The following is a 21,223-nucleotide window of genomic DNA, read 5'->3' as shown; positions in this document are numbered from 1 at the left end:
TTGGCATGAGACCTAAGTGAGAAACTGATTCTTTTGGCACCCTTGTTTCTATTGGAACTTTCCAAGACTCAACGCAAGCATGCAATCCGCAAATATAGCATGTCAGGAGGGAGGGGGGAGGGGGGGGGTAGTTTATTGTGGCGCAGTAATTGAAACTACTGACGGATACCGAAAAGAAATGAAAATGACAGCATGTAATGAAACTGCTTCTCCGATTCTGCAAGAATAATAGTGTTTCTGACTAAGTCGAGGAAAATTAATATCTTTATGTAATCATGTTGACTATCATTGTCTACAGTAATTGATTTTACATTCTGCAAGTTGCAGGTTTAAGCATGACAATAGATTTTAAGATCATCGCAGACTGGTTTAATGCAACAAATAACTCCATGAACTTGATGTTAACGGAGTAGGCCATCAACATTTTATGGCATTGTTTTCTCAGATTTGTTGCTATTGTTATTTTGTTAAATGTAGGTCTTTTTGCCTTCTGGTTCTTCCAGATGAATGGAGTAAATATGTGTTAGAATTAGGAATAATGGCTTTCAATGTGGAGAATTAATGTCGTAAAATTTGTGGTTTGTCTCCCAAGTCCATGATAATCAATTCTGGTTTCAATAATTGATTATCGCTAACCGTATTAAGATATAAAATATATACTGTAATAGTACAGTGGAAACTCACTAAACCGGATCTCAGCAATACCGGAATCCTCGGGATACCGGACTTTTTTCAGAGTCCCGGTTTTCCCCTTCTATTTTCAATGTAAAAAAATCCCTACAAAACCGAAACCCCGGTTTCGGGATACCGGACAAAAAATCCAGAAAATTTGTTAGTTGTCAACGTAATTTTACCTCACAAAACCGGACGTTTATTTGTTCACACATGTCATAATAATTTTGTGTATTAGGAATTCGCGAATCGCGTGTCACTTTGTTTTGACAGCTGGTGCGTCGTTAAATATTACAACTGTGATGTTGTGTTAACTCGATAATCGATAATGATGATTGCACTGTGGATTGACTGTCGCACGATAATCAAACGATAATCAAACTTGTGAAAAGAAAATTGATTGAAACATTAATTTGTTTGTTGCAGAAAATAAAGAACTAGAAACAGTTATTTAGTGATCATTTTGGAGGGTCATTTTATCTAAAGACTTCTATGATTGAATCATATTAGAGCAGTGCATTAATTAAACTATCAAACATACTAAACAAGCATTAAATTATGCGAGGTGTTTTATTTCAAGACTTGGAAAAAAGATGATTATAAAAACGCAGAAATGTTTAATTATGCTTATCACTTTTGCAAGTGCTTTAATTATGTCTCAACCTCTGTCTAAACGTCGGAGAATTGAACTGTCCCTAGAGGACAAAAGCCTTTAAAGGTTAACTCAGTTAATATTTTGAGTAAACTTACTCCGTACATCAAATCCTCACTAAACCGGAATCCTCACTAAACCAGAATTTTTGCCCAGTCCGGACCTTGTCCGGTTTAGTGAATTTCCACTGTATTAGAATAAATGACCTTTCATTCTTACAGTTATTATTTTTTAACAAATTTTAACCAATCACCCTGCAATTAAGGGTCTTTCACACCTTATATACATGTGTTAATGTTTAATCTATTAACTAAACGCTATGTTTGTCATTCATCACAGAACATTAAATTTGATCATTAATACATTTAAATCCTCGGTGATAATGCAGTAAACATTATAATGCATTAGAATGCACTATTTCATACATTCTACATGATAAAATGATTCAGTTTGATTTTGAAATCGATGATTGATGAGCCCTCCGATTATTTGCTCATGTTTTTTTTTATATGATTTTAGTGTAAACAATTTGTATTTTACAACAATTGTGAAGAAAGTTATGAAAACTTATACTAAGTCACTCTCGTTGGCACGATTTTGTGTGAGTGTGGTATTGTTTTGTGGGGGGGGGGGGGGACCGGAGAATCCGGAGAAAACCCAGGATGGAACCCTGGATGCCTTAGTTAGAAGCGAGTGCACTAACCACTGGGCTAACCAAACAACCCATATAATTATGATAATGGTGTTCAATCCCTAGTGAAATTCCTCTTGTGTTTAATTTTTCAAACCAATTTCATCCATCACCAGACACCACTATAACATTGTTGTGAACTTTGTATTATAATGAGAAGTAATATAAATGACTTAACAAGTCTGCAGACAAAGAGATTCCCATGGGGAAGGCCGGATGGTATGAGTTAATATCATCAAAATGGATATATCCAGAATTACGCTTTTTTGAATTGTTGTCAAAGATTTTAATACTCTTGAAATTATCTCATTAGCAATAAGGATACACCAGATATGCGCATTTTGCTGTACATGATTAAAGGGTTTTGTGAAATAAGTCTTTTAATTTGCACCGATCTTTAGCCTTGACTCGTAATTGGTGAGTCATATTTATGTAATTTATAAAATATAAATGCAAAAACTGCTTATGGCCTGTGGAAAGATATGTTGATAAAATCAAACGCAAACAATGTCATTTGATAAAACGTATGTTTGCAATTTTGATTAATATGATGATAAGTACCAAACTATAAGAAACTTGGCTGTGTAAACTCCAGACATTTCTTTTTGCAACTCTGGTGGTCCCATTATCTGTACTTTTTAGCATTTTTTTGTTTTCGGGCAGCGTTGGGTGGCGTTGTGCAAAATCTTTAACCTTGGCTATAACTAAAAAAAATATTAAAGATATTCAAATGAATTTTGGTACACATGTTGCCAGAGGCAATACGCACATGTTTAACAAGGCGCATAACTCTGGCTTTATTGAAGTATGGTGGCCTTGCGCTCTTTGCCTCTCAAGCTCTGCATTTGCTTTTTGACCCATATAAGCTCAAGCTATGCCCTCTGCCCTTAAACTCTAGAGGCCAAGCTCTGTCCTTGCTTTTGGTGCCACAAGCTCAAGGTGTGCTTTTGCCCTGGAGGCCTTGCTCTTGCCTCTCAAGCTCTGTCCTTACTCTTTGCCCCTCAAGCTCTGGCCTTTTTCATTGCCTCAAGCTCTGGTCTTGCCCTTTGCCTCTCAAGCTCCGGTCTAGCTCTTAGCCTCTTAAGTTTATGCCTTACTCTTGACTCTCAAGACCTAGCCTTGCTCTTTGACTCTCATGGTCTGTCCTTACTCTTTGGTTCTCAAGCTCTGTCCTTGCGCTTGGCCTCTCAATCTCTGGCATTGCTTTTTGCCTCTCAAGCTCTGTTCTTGCTCTTTGCCTCTCAAGCTCTGTCCTTGCTCTTTGCCTCTCAAGCTCTGTCCTTGCTCTCTGCCCCTCAAGCTCTGTTCTTGCTCTTTGCCTCTCAAGCTCTGTCCTTGCTCTTTGCCTCTCAAGCTCTGTCCTTGCTCTTTGCCTCTCAAGCTCTGTCCTTAATCTCTGCCCCTCAAGCTCTGTTCTTGCTCTTTGCCTCTCAAGCTCTGTCCTTGCTCTTTGCCTTTCAAGCGCTAGCCTTGCGCTTGGCCTCGCAAGCTCTGTTCTTACTCTTGGCCTCACAAACTCTGTTCTTGCTCTTTGCCTCTCAAGCTCTTAACCTTGCTCTTGGCCTTTCAAGCTCTAGCTTTTCTCTTTGCTCTCAAGCTCTGGTCTTTCTTCTTGCCACTCAAGCTCTGGTCTTACTCCTTGCCTGTCAAGCTCTTGTGTTGATTGCTCTTTGTCCTATCAAGCTCTGGCCCTGCTCTTTGCTCCATCATAACATCAGCCATGAATAGTCTGTGACATGTTGTATCAGGAAAAAAATCTGAGTAATTAATGTAAAGATGTGCATATTTTCTACAGAAATAAATCTTTTACTTGCTGATGTAACCTTGAGCAAAAAATCTGCTCCCTCAATTATATATGTGAAAATCGTACAAATGCAAGCAAAACAGTTTTCATTCAATTTTTCCCCATCAGTTGGTAATAAAAGTTGTTTTTTGTCTTTTTGGTGACTGTAAAAATGTGTGTTATTTGCCGGGATCCATCTCGAAGTAAACGAACTGTTGATGGGTGTTTTTGATTGTATGTAATTTAACTAATGACCCAAATATTATGCTTCTTTTGATGATGTTTACTTGGTTTCATAAAACACAGCCTTACATTTTTAAGTGGGCTGTTTTAGTTATTATATCACTGGAGTTACAGTTTATGATTTTTATGGACCAAGCTTGTATTTGATTAAATTTAGTTAGAAGCATTTTGAAATAAAATTAGTATATTTGTCAATTTGAAGTACGTGTACAAAAAGGTATTGAAGCTAATTGTTCAATTATCTCAAACTTGACAAAGACATATGCCTTTAAACCAGTTTCCTGTACTTTCATATTGCGATAAATTTTATTGCTTTTTAATGTAACTTCCAAAATTAGCCTTTTTATAAAAATCCTTTTAATAGCTTTAATGGATTTAAACTGGTTGTTTGACAAAATACCACTGATGCCCCTAGTCAAGGACTTGTTGACACTGGTTCAATAAAACCTTAACACTAAATTATTACCAGCTTGTGGGAACTTTCAGATTTCTTGACTTGCCGTTCATCGTTCATCGTTTATCGTTTAAGCTAAATGTCTGGTGGAGCACATTCAGTTTTAGCATCGTCGTCGTAGTAAATAAACTTTGATCTTGGCCATAAATCAAAAACAAATATCTGGTATATTGAAACTTGGTATATATTAATTTTTCAGATACAATATATATATTCATCTACTGCAAGGTCCATAACTCTGGTTTTATTAATTATTGAGTTATCCCCCTTGTTTCACTGATGAAAAAACCAAGACGAGCCTTGACGTCAGCTCGGCACCACTCTTGTATAATTTTTTGTTGAAACAAATCATTTTGTGAAGATTTTATCCCCCGCCTATGAAATAGGGAGGGGGATATTGAAATGGCATTGTCCGTCCGTCCTTCAACATTTTGTACAATGAAAGTGTTCGTACGTTGATTAGTATATATTTTTTGGCTGTCCGTATCAGTGAATGTCATGGAACAAACTGTATGAAATAAATTATTTCATAAATTAACTGGTATTTCTCTTTCCGATTATCAAACCATCTTTATTTCTCAGATTATTTTTGTTAGCTTTTTGAGCAATTTGATACAGTTTTGTATTTCAAGGCTATGAAATGATAATTGTACCTTCATTATATGAAACCTGTCATTGAGTTGGCCCCAGCAGTTTAAGACAGCGCTGCATTTGAGACCAGACAAGAGGCTGGAGCCGCATTAAATGGCTGTTATTATGTCGTTATTACCGCAGTACAATAAAATTTCCCGGTCTTGCAAGCCTTGTTAGCTCTGTCTTTTTCTGGAAATGAGTGGGGCTGCTTTTTTTTAAACCTCATCATTTTTGGTCTTGGATGTTAGACATAACTGTTACACTCAATTACAGTGAAATTTATTATTATGAAACATGAAATAGTTATATAAAATGAAGTAAAATTTGAATGATTAAGAATGGGCAGAGTCAGCAAAGTGAACGTGCCGTTCTAAATCATAAAATTGTTAATTCAGGCCATTTAACTGTCTTAGAATACAACCTCATTGGCTGACTCATTGTCAATGCAACTTTGAGGTAGGGAGTGTTTATGGGATGAGTGACAGTAACAGGCGGACCTTTTAATACGCGCGAAGGTTGAAATTCTTAATGATTAAGTCTTGTACCAAATGATCTGCAATTGGCTGAAAATGTAGACTCTTCTATTCTGAATTGTGTTGTGGAAGTTGCTGAGCAAAGATGTTAATGATGCTCTACTTGAGACATTGGTCTTCCACACTGGACAGGCATTTCCGGTGATTTTAGCCATGCTGGACAATTCCGTCTGGCAACCCCATGCCAGATGAGTCACCAACGCGCCACTTGTTGACTGTATGGTTTATAAGAAAATAGTTAAGTCATTTCAATAAAGCAAAACTTTAAAGATGACGTCAACATTGATAAAAAATTCTGATGCATGAAAGGTACAAAAATGTGTTTCCCAGATTATTTTTTTCCACAAAAGGATAATTTGATGTATTCAAGAAAAATATCAATCATGTGTTTCTGGTCTGGATTGAAAAATCTGACCGTCTGCATGCTATGTGGCTGGTAACTTGTGTTGGAGTTATTCGATTCCGGACTGGAAACACATGATAGATATTATTAATCCAAATGGATGATAATGTGCATACATATACAAGAATACAGCAGGAAGACCATGGTAGCAATTCTGCTGGTAGCATGTAGAATTAGTAGTTCAAGCTTGTTGCTTGGTATTTTTGTCGCAGGAGCACGAAGTCTCCAGCCCTGATCATGGTTCACAGTCATGTGTCTCCAGAAACTTATAACGCTTGCAGATGTGTGTCATCCAATTTTTAAGTCCAGTTTTTGTACTATATTTGGCCACATGGTTCTATATGACCGTCTGGTAAATAAATGTTCTGTTCTTAAATGGTGTTGATGTCGCAGAAACAGACATTATCTAAAGTCATTTTTACATGACAGTTCACATATACTTGAATATAATGTGGTAACATTTTATTCGCTTAAGAAATTGGACAGTGATTTTTATTGCAAAATAATAATAAAACATCTTTAATTCCGTTTCACTCTCCCTGATCTCTGCTTTTCAATAGTTTTATTCCGAATGATTTTGAAATTTAATTCAAGTAGACATTTGTGAAAGACTTCTACAGGAGTTCAGCATTTAGAGAGTGTTTCAACTTCAGACTATTGTGCAATCATTAAGATTATTTTTTTGTTCGGACAATTGCATCAAAAACATTACCTTGAAATGAATAGTAATGACCATGGAAACAGTTTCCCCTTTACACTGCTTTTGTCATGAAAAACAGACCCCCAACTATTTTTCAGCATTGACAGTTATCAGCTGTTAGAACTGCTGCTAACTAGCACAGAATGATGATGTCACAGATTGTATTGTTTAGGGAGAATGATGGTATACATAATTTTCCTTTTACCTCCTACTAAGTTTACAAAACGACTCTTTTTTCTGATTGGAGGTCAAATTTGAAAGTGATTGATTGGCTGTTTTTCTTAAGAAGTGATCTGATTACGACCTATCAAGATAACTGGATAAAAGGTGCTGATGATTGGTACCAAATGGTCCCGAAATGTTGAAATGCTCGTGGTGGCAGCAGGAGAAAGTGTTAATCGGAGATCAAGGCCTATATTGAATGACATCATTAGTCATATTTTGAGATTTACTTACTAAGACTCAGAAATGCGAATTCTTAATTGGCATAAATTATCTTTATAATGAATATTTTTCAACAAAAGGGTCTAAATAATTGTAGAACTAGTTATACGTTATGCACCAGTCAATTGTGACCACGGCCCCTCAAGGGGTATACCGGAGATAGCCGGGGAAATGGGCCGTGTTTTTACCTTCCTGATGGCCCCGCAGTGCCGGGTGAATGCGGTGGTTTTGTATTTGCGCCAAATATAGCGGGGAATGTGCCTTACTTTGGGTCCCTGGGGTGCGGGAGCAAATTTTGGCAGGGATTCGACCGTCAGTTCGTCCCCGCACTGCGGGGCTTTTACCCGGGCTTGGCTGGACCAAAAGTCAGAGTCCCCACCATTCCCCGGACCTGGAGGGGCCGTGGTTACAATTGACGGGTGCAATACAGATATAGAATCGATGCCATTTCTGCTTATAATAAAATTTAAGTTAGCAGTTTTTGGTCTTAAATCTCAAATTCAGACTAAATACGGGCCCATTAGAGAATAATATTTGGCCATGGTTACAAACAGTCTCAAGTCTAAGTCCAGACTAAGACTCAGTAAAGCACTTTTTTTAAATTATGAAGAACCATCTTTATTCTATTCATTTTACAAAAATAAAAATCAGTTTCAAGTAGTAAAACCTTTCATTTTATCATAAATACTTGAAAACTTGAAAGAAAGTTACAATGAAATGAACATTTGCGGTTTTGCCACTTGAGTCTGAACTCAGAATTGAGACTGTTCGTAATCATGGCTCAGACACAAGGTTTCGAGACCCAGACTCAGAATTGTGAATTATAAATTAAAAAAAAATGTCATTCATTTGGACAAAAGTTAAACAAATAAAAGTACAAACAGTCCTATGTAACATATTCAGAAATTTTAATCATCAAATCTTCGCCTGTTCTTATCAAAAATCAAAGTGAATATGTGCCCATGGCTGTCGAAAGACTGACTTGTTTGACAAATGAGCTGATTTTTTATCTGCTAGAAAATTGGGATTATGAATTATAAATTTTACGTAAATTGCTGATTTAAGATATATCATGAAATGTTAATTTTGTTTGATGTTAAATAAGCTTTCTGTTTGTTATTTTAGATTTAAATGATAAAATGCTTAATTTAAATGTAATTAAAGATATGAAAGAAAATTTGAAACGTCATAATTATGAAGCTATTACTATTAATCATCAGTCATATATCACTTGAATGCAAAAACAAAATGTAATAATTGTAATAATTGCATTTATAATAATATAAAATCCATTAGAAATGATTGAAATGACGTCTATTTCTTTTTAAACTTTATCATTTAATATCTTTTGTAGTATGTAATTTGAAACATTTATTATCCGATCATTATTAATAAATGATTTAGGGCGTAAAGAACGGCTGACAGACAATATTCATGTTAATTATGCAAAACCATGAGGTGCATTCAACAAAAAATATTGAGGAACTGGCGACAGAGTTCTGCCCACTCGTCTGATTTCTGATATTAATTGTGTTATTTTAGACATATTTATTTGTGTTTTGTCCATACCCGCTCTGGTTTAACATTTGCATATAATTTCCATATCTCTTTTCATGCTTTGTATTTCACCGATTGCACAATATGTCTCAATTAGGACTGCGAACATTCGAACATTTTCCGTCATAATAGTTCCCATGGCTTGAAAGTAATGAGTAACTGAGATATAGCGGCATAAATTTCTTTGAATTGAATAATTAATTATTCCATTAAGAACAAAGTGCAACTGAATCGTTTGTAAGAATAGATCAGTCCTTGGGGTGTTATTTATGTGCATGTGTGCGCGAGAAGGGCCAGATTCCTTGTTTCAGATGTTTGTTTTTAGCGCATTATATATTACCATATCCTATTCAACTGTATGTTTGCCTTTTAGAGCCCCTGCTAGCTCCTGTGGCTAGAACATTCTCTATTTTGAATTTGGATGTTGCTTAGTAAAAATAAACTAGACTGAACATGGACTTTCTGGAGATGCATCTTTACTTTCCTGCTCTCCTTTCTGTTGGGTAACTTATTCAACATGTAAACTGTATAGCACCCTCGAAATTGCTCAGAAAAAGAGGAATCTTATTTGGTACTCTTAAATAGTACTATTCCTTCCCAATCTATGACCATTTTGACGAACAGTAAAACAAACCATTTTTGTGTGTGATATAAATGGTTTTATTAAAGTAGTACCGGTATTAGGTATGCAATAAGATGGTACACTCTACTCAAAGGCTTAACATGGGCAATGTTTTGGTACATCAATTTTGAAACAAGGCTGTCGGATCTTTCAGTACAATTTGGTGGCCATGGTTTCATCATTAATCTGATGATTTTTTGGTAGAGGTTACTCTCGTTTCTCACCCAGGTTTGATTCCCGGCCTGGGGGTATGTGAGATTGGTTTGTGGTCACCAAGTGTGACTAGTGGTTTCCTCCTGGTACTCTGATATCTTGGGCGTCCCCACAAAAGAAGATCACACTTTTGAGAACTGTTGTAATATTTGTTTCATGGTGTTGTAAAAAAATGAGTTATTTTAAGCTTGAGGTTACACTGCACTCTTTGTTGAATACTCTCTAAACATAATATGCAGTGTGAATGATCTGCTTAACAAACTGAATTATAAGCAAAATCTGATATAAATGTTTTCTTCCAATTGAAGAGATTCCATTGTTGTGTTTGATCAATTTGAAGAATGTTTGTGTGTTTTGTGCACCAGGGATTATAAACCCCCACCAGAGTCAGGCCTTAGAGTTAATAGTCTAAATCGGTGAATGCATGCTGAGGGAACAATCTAATTAATGATGCAGCAATTTAAAAAACGATTCCACGGCATTCTTTACTGGTCTGGAATCAGCAGAATGGTGATGGGTTAATTCGCCTCACAAATTAAATCTTGGCTTGCTTTGTGCCAAGATTGGTCTTAATCTCAACTTTCATCATTGTTGATAGCCAGCACAGATCAGGGGTGTAGGTAGACTGCCTTTAATGTCCAGGTCTGTTCTACTAGGGGGCATTTAAGGGGATGCTGGCCTGCTCTGCTTGACAGCAATCAGAGGCTATTCCTATGTGTGCAGGCCTATTCTGCAAGGGGGCATTCAGCAGCATGCTCCCTTGTATAGAGACATGTTCTGCCAGGGAGGCATTCAGGGGCATGTTCCCTCGCATAGAGACGTGTTCTGCCAGGGGGGCATTCAGGAGCATGCTCCCTTGTATTGAGACATGTTCTGCCAGGGAGGCATTCAGGGGCATGTGAACAGGCCTTTTCTGCTATGGGGCATTCAGGTGCATGTTCCCCTTTGTGCAGGCCCATGCAGGGGGCATTTGCATCCAGTGGTGTGCTCATCTAGTTAATATTTTGTATTTTAGAATTGTATCCAAGTATAGGAAATTAAAGTAGCACATTCCCCAAAAATGGTGAGCAGGCTCGGGGTTTAGGCTTCAGTACTACAATGCCCAACTAAGGGTTACGCCAGCACAGATGATGAGCATGAGTGTTGAGATTCTGTCAAATTTGGATACCTGCTACAGTGCCTTCCCGCAGCTACGCCAGTGCAGATGAGCATAAATACAACACTTGAATGCTGAATTCCGTTCAGTATGGATACATGTGCCCACCCGGAGCTACGCGAGTGCTGATGATGAGCAGAAACACATCTCTCAAATGCTGAATTCCTTTCAAAACATGCTTCAGTGCCTAACCGGAGCTACTCCAGTGCAGATGATGAGTAGAAACACAATACTCAAATGCTGTATTCTGTTCAGAATGGATACATTCTACAGTGCCTTCTTGCAGCTATGCCTGTTCAGATGATGAGCAGAAACACATCACTCAAATGCTGAATTCCGTTTAGTTTCAATACATGGTACAGTGCCTACCCGCAGCTACGCGAGTGCAGATGATGAGCAGAAACACATCTCTCAAATGCTGAATTCCGTTTAGTTTCAATACATGGTACAGTGCCTACCCGCAGCTACGCGAGTGCAGATGATGAGCAGAAACACATCTCTCTGAATTCCGTTTAGTTTCAATACATTCGTCAGGACCTATCTGGTGCTACGCCAGTGCAGATGATAAACTGAAAAAAAACTTTTCTAGTATGCTGAATAACGTTCAATTTATATGCATACTGCTTGCATTTACGGCTAATGCCTCATTATTAAATAACTAGTCAGAAACCTGTCGTCTCCCACATCCTGTGGGCCAGCTATGAAAACCATGATTATGAAGGCATTTTTGCAATATTTGACAAATTACCAATCCCCCATATGCACTGTTTCTTGACAGTATCTAATAAATAATTTATTGCTAGCAATCATCTCTGATAGTTGATTCTCTGGTTCTTGATTAAAGGCGGCCACTGAAAAAATACGTACAGAAAACAATGGCGTCTTTTTAAAGGGACTGATTCATGTTTTATTGGGTCAGGTATAGGAAAAAAAATCATTAGAAATGAGAAGGAACTGCTTGCTACAATGATACGACATCATCATAAGTTCAAATTAGAGCTCTGTTGTTAATTTAAAAATGGTACTTAAAATGCTCTAGTTTGCCAAAATGGGAAATATAGGTCTGTGATTACAAAATGAGCTGCGTCGCGCGATTTTAGGCCTTCGGACATAATTATTATGCCCCCACAAAGTGGCGGCATATAGGGTTGCCCTTGTCCGTACGTACGTACGTACGTACGTCCCGAAGATTGTTTCCGATCTAATTCTTGAAAACCGTTTGTCCAATCCTCACCAAACTTTAAACACCTGTTTGTGACCATAATATCTTGATCAAGTTCGATAGTCATGGAAATCGCTTTAGTCATTTAGGAGTTACGGCCCTTTTTTGCCAAAAATTCCCGAAGATTGTTTCCGATCTAATTCTTGAAAACCGTTTGTCCAATCCTCACCAAACTTTAAACACATGTTTGTGACCATAATATCTTGATCAAGTTCGATAGTCGTGGAAATCGCTTTAGTCATTTAGGAGTTACGGCCCTTTTTTGCCAAAAATACTTCAAAAATATATGTTTCCAATCTAATTCTTGAAAAGTATGTGTCCAATCCTCACCAAACTTTACCTACATGATTGTGACCATAATATCTTGATCAAGTTCGATAGTCATGGAAATCGCTTTTGTCATTTAGGAGTTACGGCCCTTTATTTGCAAAAAAAGACTTGAAAAATACGTCCCGAAGATTGTTTCCGATCTAATTCTTGAAAACTGTTTGTCCAATCCTCACCAAACTTTTAACACATGTTTGTGACCATAATATCTTGTTACAAATGAAATAATCATTAATAAAAAATGCCAAAAATAAACGGCTCAAATGTTATTGAGTTGAAAAAAGATTGAAAAATTGTTGCTTACATACAAACGATGAGATTATCTCTTTAAAATAATGCTGGGAGAAATTTTAGAGAAAAATAAAAATAATTTTACGATTATTGTGGTAATAAATTTTGATGTCAGTTTTTGGTGCACTTGTCTTATATTGGTGTAAATCCTTGAAATGATGTTGAGAAGATGTTATGTTGACAGATATTACCATAATCTTTGAATACATGGTTTGATAATACCTAAATGTCAAGATATTTTGTTTTCCCTTGACATATTCCTTAACCTTTATATATTCCCTAAACCTTAAATTATTCCTAAACAATTATTCCTTATTATATTTCCTTTTTCATGTTCCTTAACATATTCCTTAAGATTAATTTTATTACTCCTGAACATATTCCTTAAGATTAATTTTATTACTCCTGAACATATTCCTTAAGATTAATTACTCCTGAACATATTCCTTAAGATTAATTACTCCTGAACATATTCCTTTATGTTAATTATTCCTTAACTTATTACCTTAACATATTTACTTAACATATTCCTTAACATATTTCCTTAACGTATTCCTTAACATACATTTCCTTAACATATTCCTTTACATATATTTTCTTAACATTTTCCTTAACATATCTTCTTAACATATTCCTAAACATAAATAATTCCGTAACATATTCCTGCACATAAGTTATTAGCCTTAAAAGGACTCCCTCATGGTTCGTAAAATGCACTTTTTATGGGAAAAAAATTATTACAAAATAAAGTGTGGCGAATCATAAGGAGTGTCGAACCTAAGATACTGACAGCTGGAACCCTTCAACAAATAATGATATTCACTCAAATATTGTCTTTGAAGACTACAATTTAGAATACCTTTAGAAACGCAATTCAGCAAATTACTTTAGCTTGATTGGTTGATGGATCATATTATCATGTGATGTTTTCAATGTTTTTGAAAAAGGTTTAATTGTACATCAGCTTTTGTTTAAGGTCTATTTTTAGCTCACCTGAGCATGAAGTGCTCAAGGTGAACTATTGTGATCGCCCTGTGTCCGTCGTCAACAATTTGACTGTTAACACTCTAGAGGTCACAATTTGGGCACAATCTTAATGAAACTTGGTCAGAATGTTACCCTCAATAATCTCTAGGTCATTTTCGGATCTGGGTCATTTACGGTCAAAAAATAGGTCACCAGGTCAAATTGAAGGAAAAGCTTGTTAACGCTCTAGAGGTCACATTTTTGACTGTATCTTCATGAAAGTTGGTCAGAATGTTTATATTAATAATCTTTAAGTCAAGTTTAAATCTGGGTCATGTGTGGTCAAAAACTAGGTCACCAGGTCAAATTTAAGGAAAAGCTTGTTAACACTCTAGAGGTCACATTTATGACTGTATTTTCATGAAAGTTGGTCAGAATGTTCATATTAATAATCTCTATGTTAAGTTTGAATCTGGGTAATGTGTGGTCAAAAACTAGGTAATTAGGTCAAATCATAGGAAAAGCTTCTTAGCGCTCTAGAGGTCACATTTATGACTGTATGTTCATGAAAATTAGTCAGAATGTTTATATTGATTAGCTCTAGGCCAGGTTCAAATCTGGGTCATGTGTGGTCAAAAACTAGGTCACCAGGTCAAATAATAGGAAAAGCATGTTAACACTCTAGAGGCCACATTTATTACCATATGTTGATGGAACATGACAATTCTCATGTTTATACTCCAAGCATAACAAGAACAGAAAATAAAGATGTACAAACAAAGACAAGTATGCATCCTTTCTATGGTAGCAGACCACCAGACTGACATTTCAAATTCTCTAAAACTGTAATACCCTCAACTATAATATTTAACATGAAGCATTGAAAACTAGTCCTAAATTTGTTTTAATTAAGTCCCCTCTCTTTGCAATATCCATTGCCCTGAAAAACACCTTTTCCCTCCCCCTGTCAAAATTGCCCTCACCCTGAAAACACTTATTTCACACTTAAATTGGATCAGGTGAGCTATACAGGGCCTTCAGGGCCCTCTTGTTTTTTCTACTCCCCACTACAGCCAGAATATTTGTTATTCCTTATTCATATTTTTCTAGCAATTTCAGTATCAAAGAGTAAAATACTCTTAAAATAAGTGTTTAAGATGCATTACTGGGAAAAAATAATCTTTGGTTCAAAAACATAAGTGAGTCCCTTTAACATATTTCTTAATATTTGATTTTTTTTTTTAATGAAATGGATTTTGACTGCGTTTCACAGTGTAAAAATGTAAATGACAAAACGTAAGATTAATGGGAAGCTCAGGTTAATTAGCAAAATAAAAGATTTTGTGGGAACGACTGATCAGTTCGGACTGGTTAGATGAACGTTTATTGCCAAAGTTGATGTATGATGTCCTTTTTGGATGACTAGCCTATGTACTGGGGGAATAAACCTTTAATTAATGTCATAGAGTAGTTTTATTTTGCCTTCTGTCATTTTCCTTATGAATAATTTATTGGTATTCTATGACATTTAATGAAAGACAACACATTTTGAGAGGGTTCAGTCTCATCCTGTTGGTTGACTGCATTGTCTGTTTGGTCTCTGTGTCTGCTGTCTTTGCTATAGTCACATTATTTGTTTGCTGTCTTTCCATTAGTCACACTATTTGTCTGCTGTGTTTCCATTGGTCACACCATTTGTCTGCTGTGTTTCCATTGGTCACACCATTTGTCTGATGTGTTTCCATTGGTCACACTATCTGTCTGCTGTCTTTCCATTGGTCACGCTATTTGTCTGCTGGTTTTCCATTGGTCACACTATCTGTCTGCTGTCTTTCCATTGGTCACACTATTTGTCTGCTGTCTTTCCATAGGTCACTCTATTTGCCTGCTGTCCTTTCATTAGTCAGAGTATTTGTCTACTTCTTACCTTTAGTCACACTATTTGCCTTTTTGCCTTTCCATTGGTCACACTCTTTATTTGCCTTATGTGTCTCCATTTGGTCACACTATATGTCTGCTGTGTTTCCATTGGTCACACTCTTTGTCTGCTGTGTTTCCATTGATCACATTATTTGCTTACTGTCTTTCCATTAGTCACACTATTTGTATTATGTCTTTTCATTGGGCACACTTTTTGTATGCTGTCTTTTCCATTGGTCACACTATTTTTCTGCTGTCTTTCTATTGGTTACACTATTTGTCTTCTGCCTTTCCATTGGTCACACTATTTGTCTGCTGTTTTTCCATTGGTCACATTATTTGCCTGCTGTCTTTCCATTGTTCACACTATTTGTTTGCTGTCTTTCCATTGGTCACGCTATTTGCCTGCTGTCTTTCCATTGGTCACATGGTTTACTGCTCTATTAAACAGCTGTCTTGTTGTCCATCTGTTGATCTATCTAATAAACATTCAATACATTCGTTTTACCACCTGTCATTCATGAGATTCAGTTTCTGTCTGTCCCTCTGTCTGTTGGTGGTCATTTGGTCAGTTGTTCAGTCAGTCAATAGGTCTGTTTGTCTGGGTCTGTTGGTCACTTGGTCAGTTCTAGAGCCTCTGTAGGTTGATAAGATGGTTTTCCTGGGTCAGTTGGTTGGTCTGTCTGCTTGTCATTGTGTAAGGTCTGGTTATATTGAGAAGTCAGACTTGCACTGCGAAATATTGAAGGTTTAAGACCTTTTTTGCATTCATGAGAACATTAATGCATATCTATTTTTCAACACATTTAACTGTCAATATCTATTAAATGTAATCCCTAAGCTCTGAAACTGTCTCTCCTAATTCATGAAGTTTCACATTTACCAGCTCCTCATTAGTACACTGATGGAGATATCTAGGTTTTTTTTCCTGGAGATGATAAGAAGATTGGACTCATTTTGATTGATACATGCTTCAGGATATTTGTTCCTCAGAGTTCAAAGAAACCTAATGGATTCCAATACAGATCATATGGTTACATGGAATTCAAAATACAATTAGATTGTTTTGTCATGCTCCTAGCTTCAAAGGTGTGTAATTAATTGCTCTGTATATAAAGCTGTGAGTTTGTATGAAGTCATCTCATGGATCAATAAATTTACAGATCAATAAACTTACCATCAAATGCAGCTTTTATGTTGTGCTTAGATGTGTAAGACTTAAGCTTTTGTGTTTCTTAACATCTGAAGCCATAAAAGTCAGTCAAAATCTCCTTTTAAGAGACAGTCAGTGTAAAAATGAAATAACAGAATCATTAAAACTTCCATTTGTGGAAGCCAAGAAAATCAAATTGAGTGTAAAAAAAGAGTGCCATCATTTTAAGGATGCATGTCTTAAGGAAAAGGAATAAAATATAGTTTTTCAGCTAAACCATGAGTCACAAGTCGTTGCCATTAAGATGTTAGGAAAAAAATATATTTTCTAGAATCTGAATTCATGTTTTCGCCTGCCACTTAAAATGCAAATGAAGACTCTCATTGAAATTTTGTGAGATCAGACCTCATTACTGACAAGCTTGTTTCAGATTAAATGAGGTTTTTCAACATTTGATAATTATTGTAAATTGATATTTAATGAGCTTGAATGATCCCTGAAACCCAGTAAATATTTCTCATTAGCAGCTGTTTTAATGGCTTTTAGCAGAAAAACTTTGATGAAAAAAGAAAAAAAATCCTTTTTGTAATACAGGAGATGTTGTTGGGCGGGCCGGCGTTATTTCCAGGCGGGTGGTCGTGTTTCCTGGCGTCAAGCTCAAATGGCCTCAGTTCAATGACTTCGATTAGGGTTTAAGTTAATATTGACATATGGTGATGAAACTTGGTATGTAGCTCATATAGAGATGTACCTTGGGATTGCATTTGGGGTAAATGGAGTCAAGTGCAAGGACAACTTTCTGCTCAAATGTTAGCTATATAAGGAATGACATATTATGAAGAAATTTGGTATGTAGTTAACTATGAACTTATTCAAACGATTAGAGTAAAATCTGTATTCTTTTCGCATTGCCAATGATGTCAGCGTGTGACAGTGCGGAGGTGAACAGCTCAAATTGTTGCCCGCTGTAGTTAACAATCTATTATATCAAACATTAAAAGAATTACGTATATTAAACTCTTTTGTTTAACAATAAAAGGATGTTGCATGATCTTAATCCGATTTAGCGTCAAGTCAATAAACCAATTAAAGGATTACATTTCATCAATTACTAATAGTACATGGTTGTATAATTAAATGAATTACTTTGACCACTAAGTCTGACTAAACCAACTTCCCTCCGGCAAGTGACGAGGCGGAGCAGAGCTCCCATTTGCGTCATATTAATTTTCAAGATTGAAATGAATAATATTTTCAATCATAAGTTATGGTTAACCGCAACCATTCCTGTAGTAAATTCCGAGTAGACGTGACAGGTGAACATTATTATTCAATATTTTGCGCATCATTAATAGAAAAGCAAGAGGATTTCCATGTAGTTTGGGGCATCAATAAAAGATGAGACACTTCTTTTCCACCCTTGAGCCTCCGTGATGCGGCGTAAGATGGATGGATGACAATTAATTAGCGACTTGGGCATATGTGTCCCCTGCCAGACTTTCTGCAGAAATTTCAGCTCTTCAGTTTATGCTAAATATTATGCATTGAATATTAATGATATTTTTGGCTCGTCTGTTTTTTTGACGGAAAAGTCATAGTATTGGTATCATTGTTGGCATGAGCATTGTACAGAAATTTAAATCTTGGCCATAACTTAAAAAAGAAACTTGGTACATAAGTTGCCAGAAACAAATATATGGCCCATTAATCTGGTTTTAATAATTGTTGAGTCAGCTCAAGGTATTCATATGAAACTTGGTACACAAGTTGCCCCAGACAATTTATTATAATTATGTCTCCTCCATTCATGGGGTGAAGAAACGGTTTCCGCTCATAACTAAAGATCCTTTGGGTCAAGGAACTTTATACTTGGTATGCTAGTTGTTCATGACTAGTAGATGACAGCTATTGAGATCAGTAGGTCAAAGGTCAAGGTCACCGTGACCTTGAGGTGAAGAAACGGTTTCCACTCAATAAATAAAGAATGCTTGCAACCAGGAACTTCATATTTGGTATGCTAGTTGGTCATGACTAGTAGATGACCCCAATTGATTTTGAGATCACTAAGTCAAAGGTCAAGGTCGCAGTAGATATTCACTATTTAACCCTTTACTTCATGTAAACCTAAGCCATTTCAGGCTGCCAGTTCATGGCTTATCAGTTCATATCAGTACCCCTACTTCATAGGAGATTATTGATATTATTGGAATTTTAACCCTAATGTATTACAAACCTATTTTCTTAGTATTTTTTTTGGTTTAATCAATAAGTCATCAATGTAAAGTTTATAGAGAATTAAATTTCCAATCCAGTCATATAAATTTTATTTTGTTATCTAAATTATTTCCGCATGATATTCATAAACAAACAGAAAAATATGTCAAATTTGATGAAAATTAATTTTTATTACACTTTTATTTATCAAACATAACACGAAATATTATATAAACAACATATTTTTATAATTCATTTAATGCAACCTGAATTGAAACAAAGATGGACAGAATTAAAAAATAGTTCACAACAAAGAAGCACGGTATATTTATATATATGATACAGAAGAAAAAAAAAGTTGATCAACAGTCACAGTACGTATAACTTTCGGTTATTTAACACTACAATGAACAAATAAAGTTATTATTCAACTACTAAATGAGGCCTGCATGTTATTGTTTACTAAATTTATATCGTTTATTGCATGTCCATGTATTGTCATTTGGGTTTGATTTTAAAAATCCTCATTTCTCGTATCCTTGTGTGCGTGACGCCGAGGTCTGAATTCTCGACGTCGTACTCAATGTCTCAAACTCATTTTAATTGAAGCCAGAATGTTCCGATTCGTCAGACAAACACTGAAATATAAATGACATTATTCAGGAATGTTGTTTTAAACTGAAGTTAACAAGGGCAGAAATTAGCTCTACATTGCATTCTTGTGTATTCGAAAACACGTGTTTCAACAGCTGATCGATGTTAAATTGGGTCATGTCAAAGTTTAACAATAGGGATAGTCATTATTTTATAACACATTTGTACTTACTTTCAATTTGTAGAAGCAGATGCGCATTTTTATGACCGGATTAGCGAAACAGAAGTGACACATATGTCCCATATAATGATTTATGGCCTTTGTTTATACAAGCCAGATGATTTTTTGTTTATCCAACATGGCCGACATTTTGACACGTTTTCGAACCATGACCTGTGACGTCAGGCGCGTGATCAATAAAATATAGTTGTATTATTGGTAGTTAATTATAACTTGCAGTATTGTGTAAATTTCCACGAGGAAAACGAGACAGGAATGCCCACAAACCTGCGCAGTCAACGTTTTACGCATCTTTGATACCAGTAACCTTATTTTGCGATTTTCCAAAATTCTTTAAATAGTAACATAGTGTTTTTTTTAGTGCATTGTATTTATCGATGTTTATACTTCATGAATATGAATTTATAGCGCATAAACAAGCATCAGGTATGAAAATAAATGCCCCTACATTACGAATACGTAGGATTACGTATCTATGAAGCTATGGATAAAACGTTAAGATCCGTATCTATGAAGCTATGGATAGATAAGTAAAATTGCGTATCTATGAAGTAAAGGGTTAATACGGGTGAATAAACCAAACCTTACTATTGGTTCGTCTCCAGTCCAAAATTACAAATTTTATGTCCATCATTTATTTTTTCTCAGATACGACCACACAATAGTGGAGACGAGCGCTTTTTCAAAAAAGCAATCTCTAGTTAATTATCTGGTTTTAATAATTGTTAAGTAAGCCCCTTGTTCCACAGACGAGCATTCGCATTTTCTATGAGGCGCTATTGGTAAATTGCATAACTAATGGTAAAAGGAGATATATGTTCTTTAAGTTCCCCAATAATTGCCTCTTGTAAAACATGGTTTTCTTCAACAGTTAATTCAATCAAACAAGGATTTACAAGCTAGAAGTCTTAATTTTTCCCCTCAACCATTCTTTTAAACTTGCAGTATCTCTAGTGTTTGAGTAAGCTAATTTTAATGAATCGATTCACTGTTGAAACAGAAATAGTTACATTGCATGAAATAACCAGAATAAGAAAACAATGAAAGTTATTCTTAATGTTATCAAACAAGTGTAACAACACCTCAACTGATTTGATTTTATTTGATCACAATTTTGTGTTATTTCCCTCAATGATTATATGCAGAACTTATATAAGGTCACCAAATCTCAAACCTTATTTCCCCCAATAAGATGGGTAACTTATATAAGGTCACCAAATCTCAAACCTTATTTCCCCCAATAAGATGGGTAACTTATATAAGGTCACCAAATCTCAAACCTTATTTCCCCCAATAAGATGGGTAACTTATATAAGGTCACCAAATCTCAAACCTTATTTCCCCCAATAAGATGGGTAACTTATATAAGGTCACCAAATCTCAAACCTTATTTCCCCTATGAGATGGGTAACTTATATAAGGTCACCAAGACTCAGCCTTATTTCCCTCAATGAGATGGGTAACTTATATAAGGGTACCAAGACTCAGCCTTATTTCCCTCAATGAGATGGGTAACTTATATAAGGGTACCAAGACTCA

The 21,223-nt window shown here is 35.8% G+C and overlaps 1 protein-coding gene and 1 long non-coding RNA gene across 2 annotated transcripts in view; one reads left to right on the top strand and one right to left on the bottom strand.

Moving 5' to 3' along the window:
• The window catches only part of LOC128202638 (uncharacterized), a 114,223-nt gene that overhangs the window by 44,416 nt on the left and 48,584 nt on the right, over positions 1 to 21,223 (top strand). The gene's annotated exons all lie outside the window — the stretch shown is intronic.
• Positions 19,016 to 19,979, bottom strand: LOC128202658 (uncharacterized). Its single transcript, XR_008255784.1, has 2 exons — positions 19,676 to 19,979; positions 19,016 to 19,487 (listed from the first exon to the last, which is right to left on the bottom strand). It is a non-coding gene; the product is annotated as an uncharacterized LOC128202658 (long non-coding RNA).

Source organism: Mya arenaria, chromosome 2, assembly GCF_026914265.1.
Source record: "Mya arenaria isolate MELC-2E11 chromosome 2, ASM2691426v1".
Lineage (NCBI taxonomy): Eukaryota > Metazoa > Mollusca > Bivalvia > Myida > Myidae > Mya > Mya arenaria.
The sequence above is the reverse complement of the archived record's forward strand: the minus strand, read 5'-3'. Positions and strand labels throughout refer to the sequence as shown.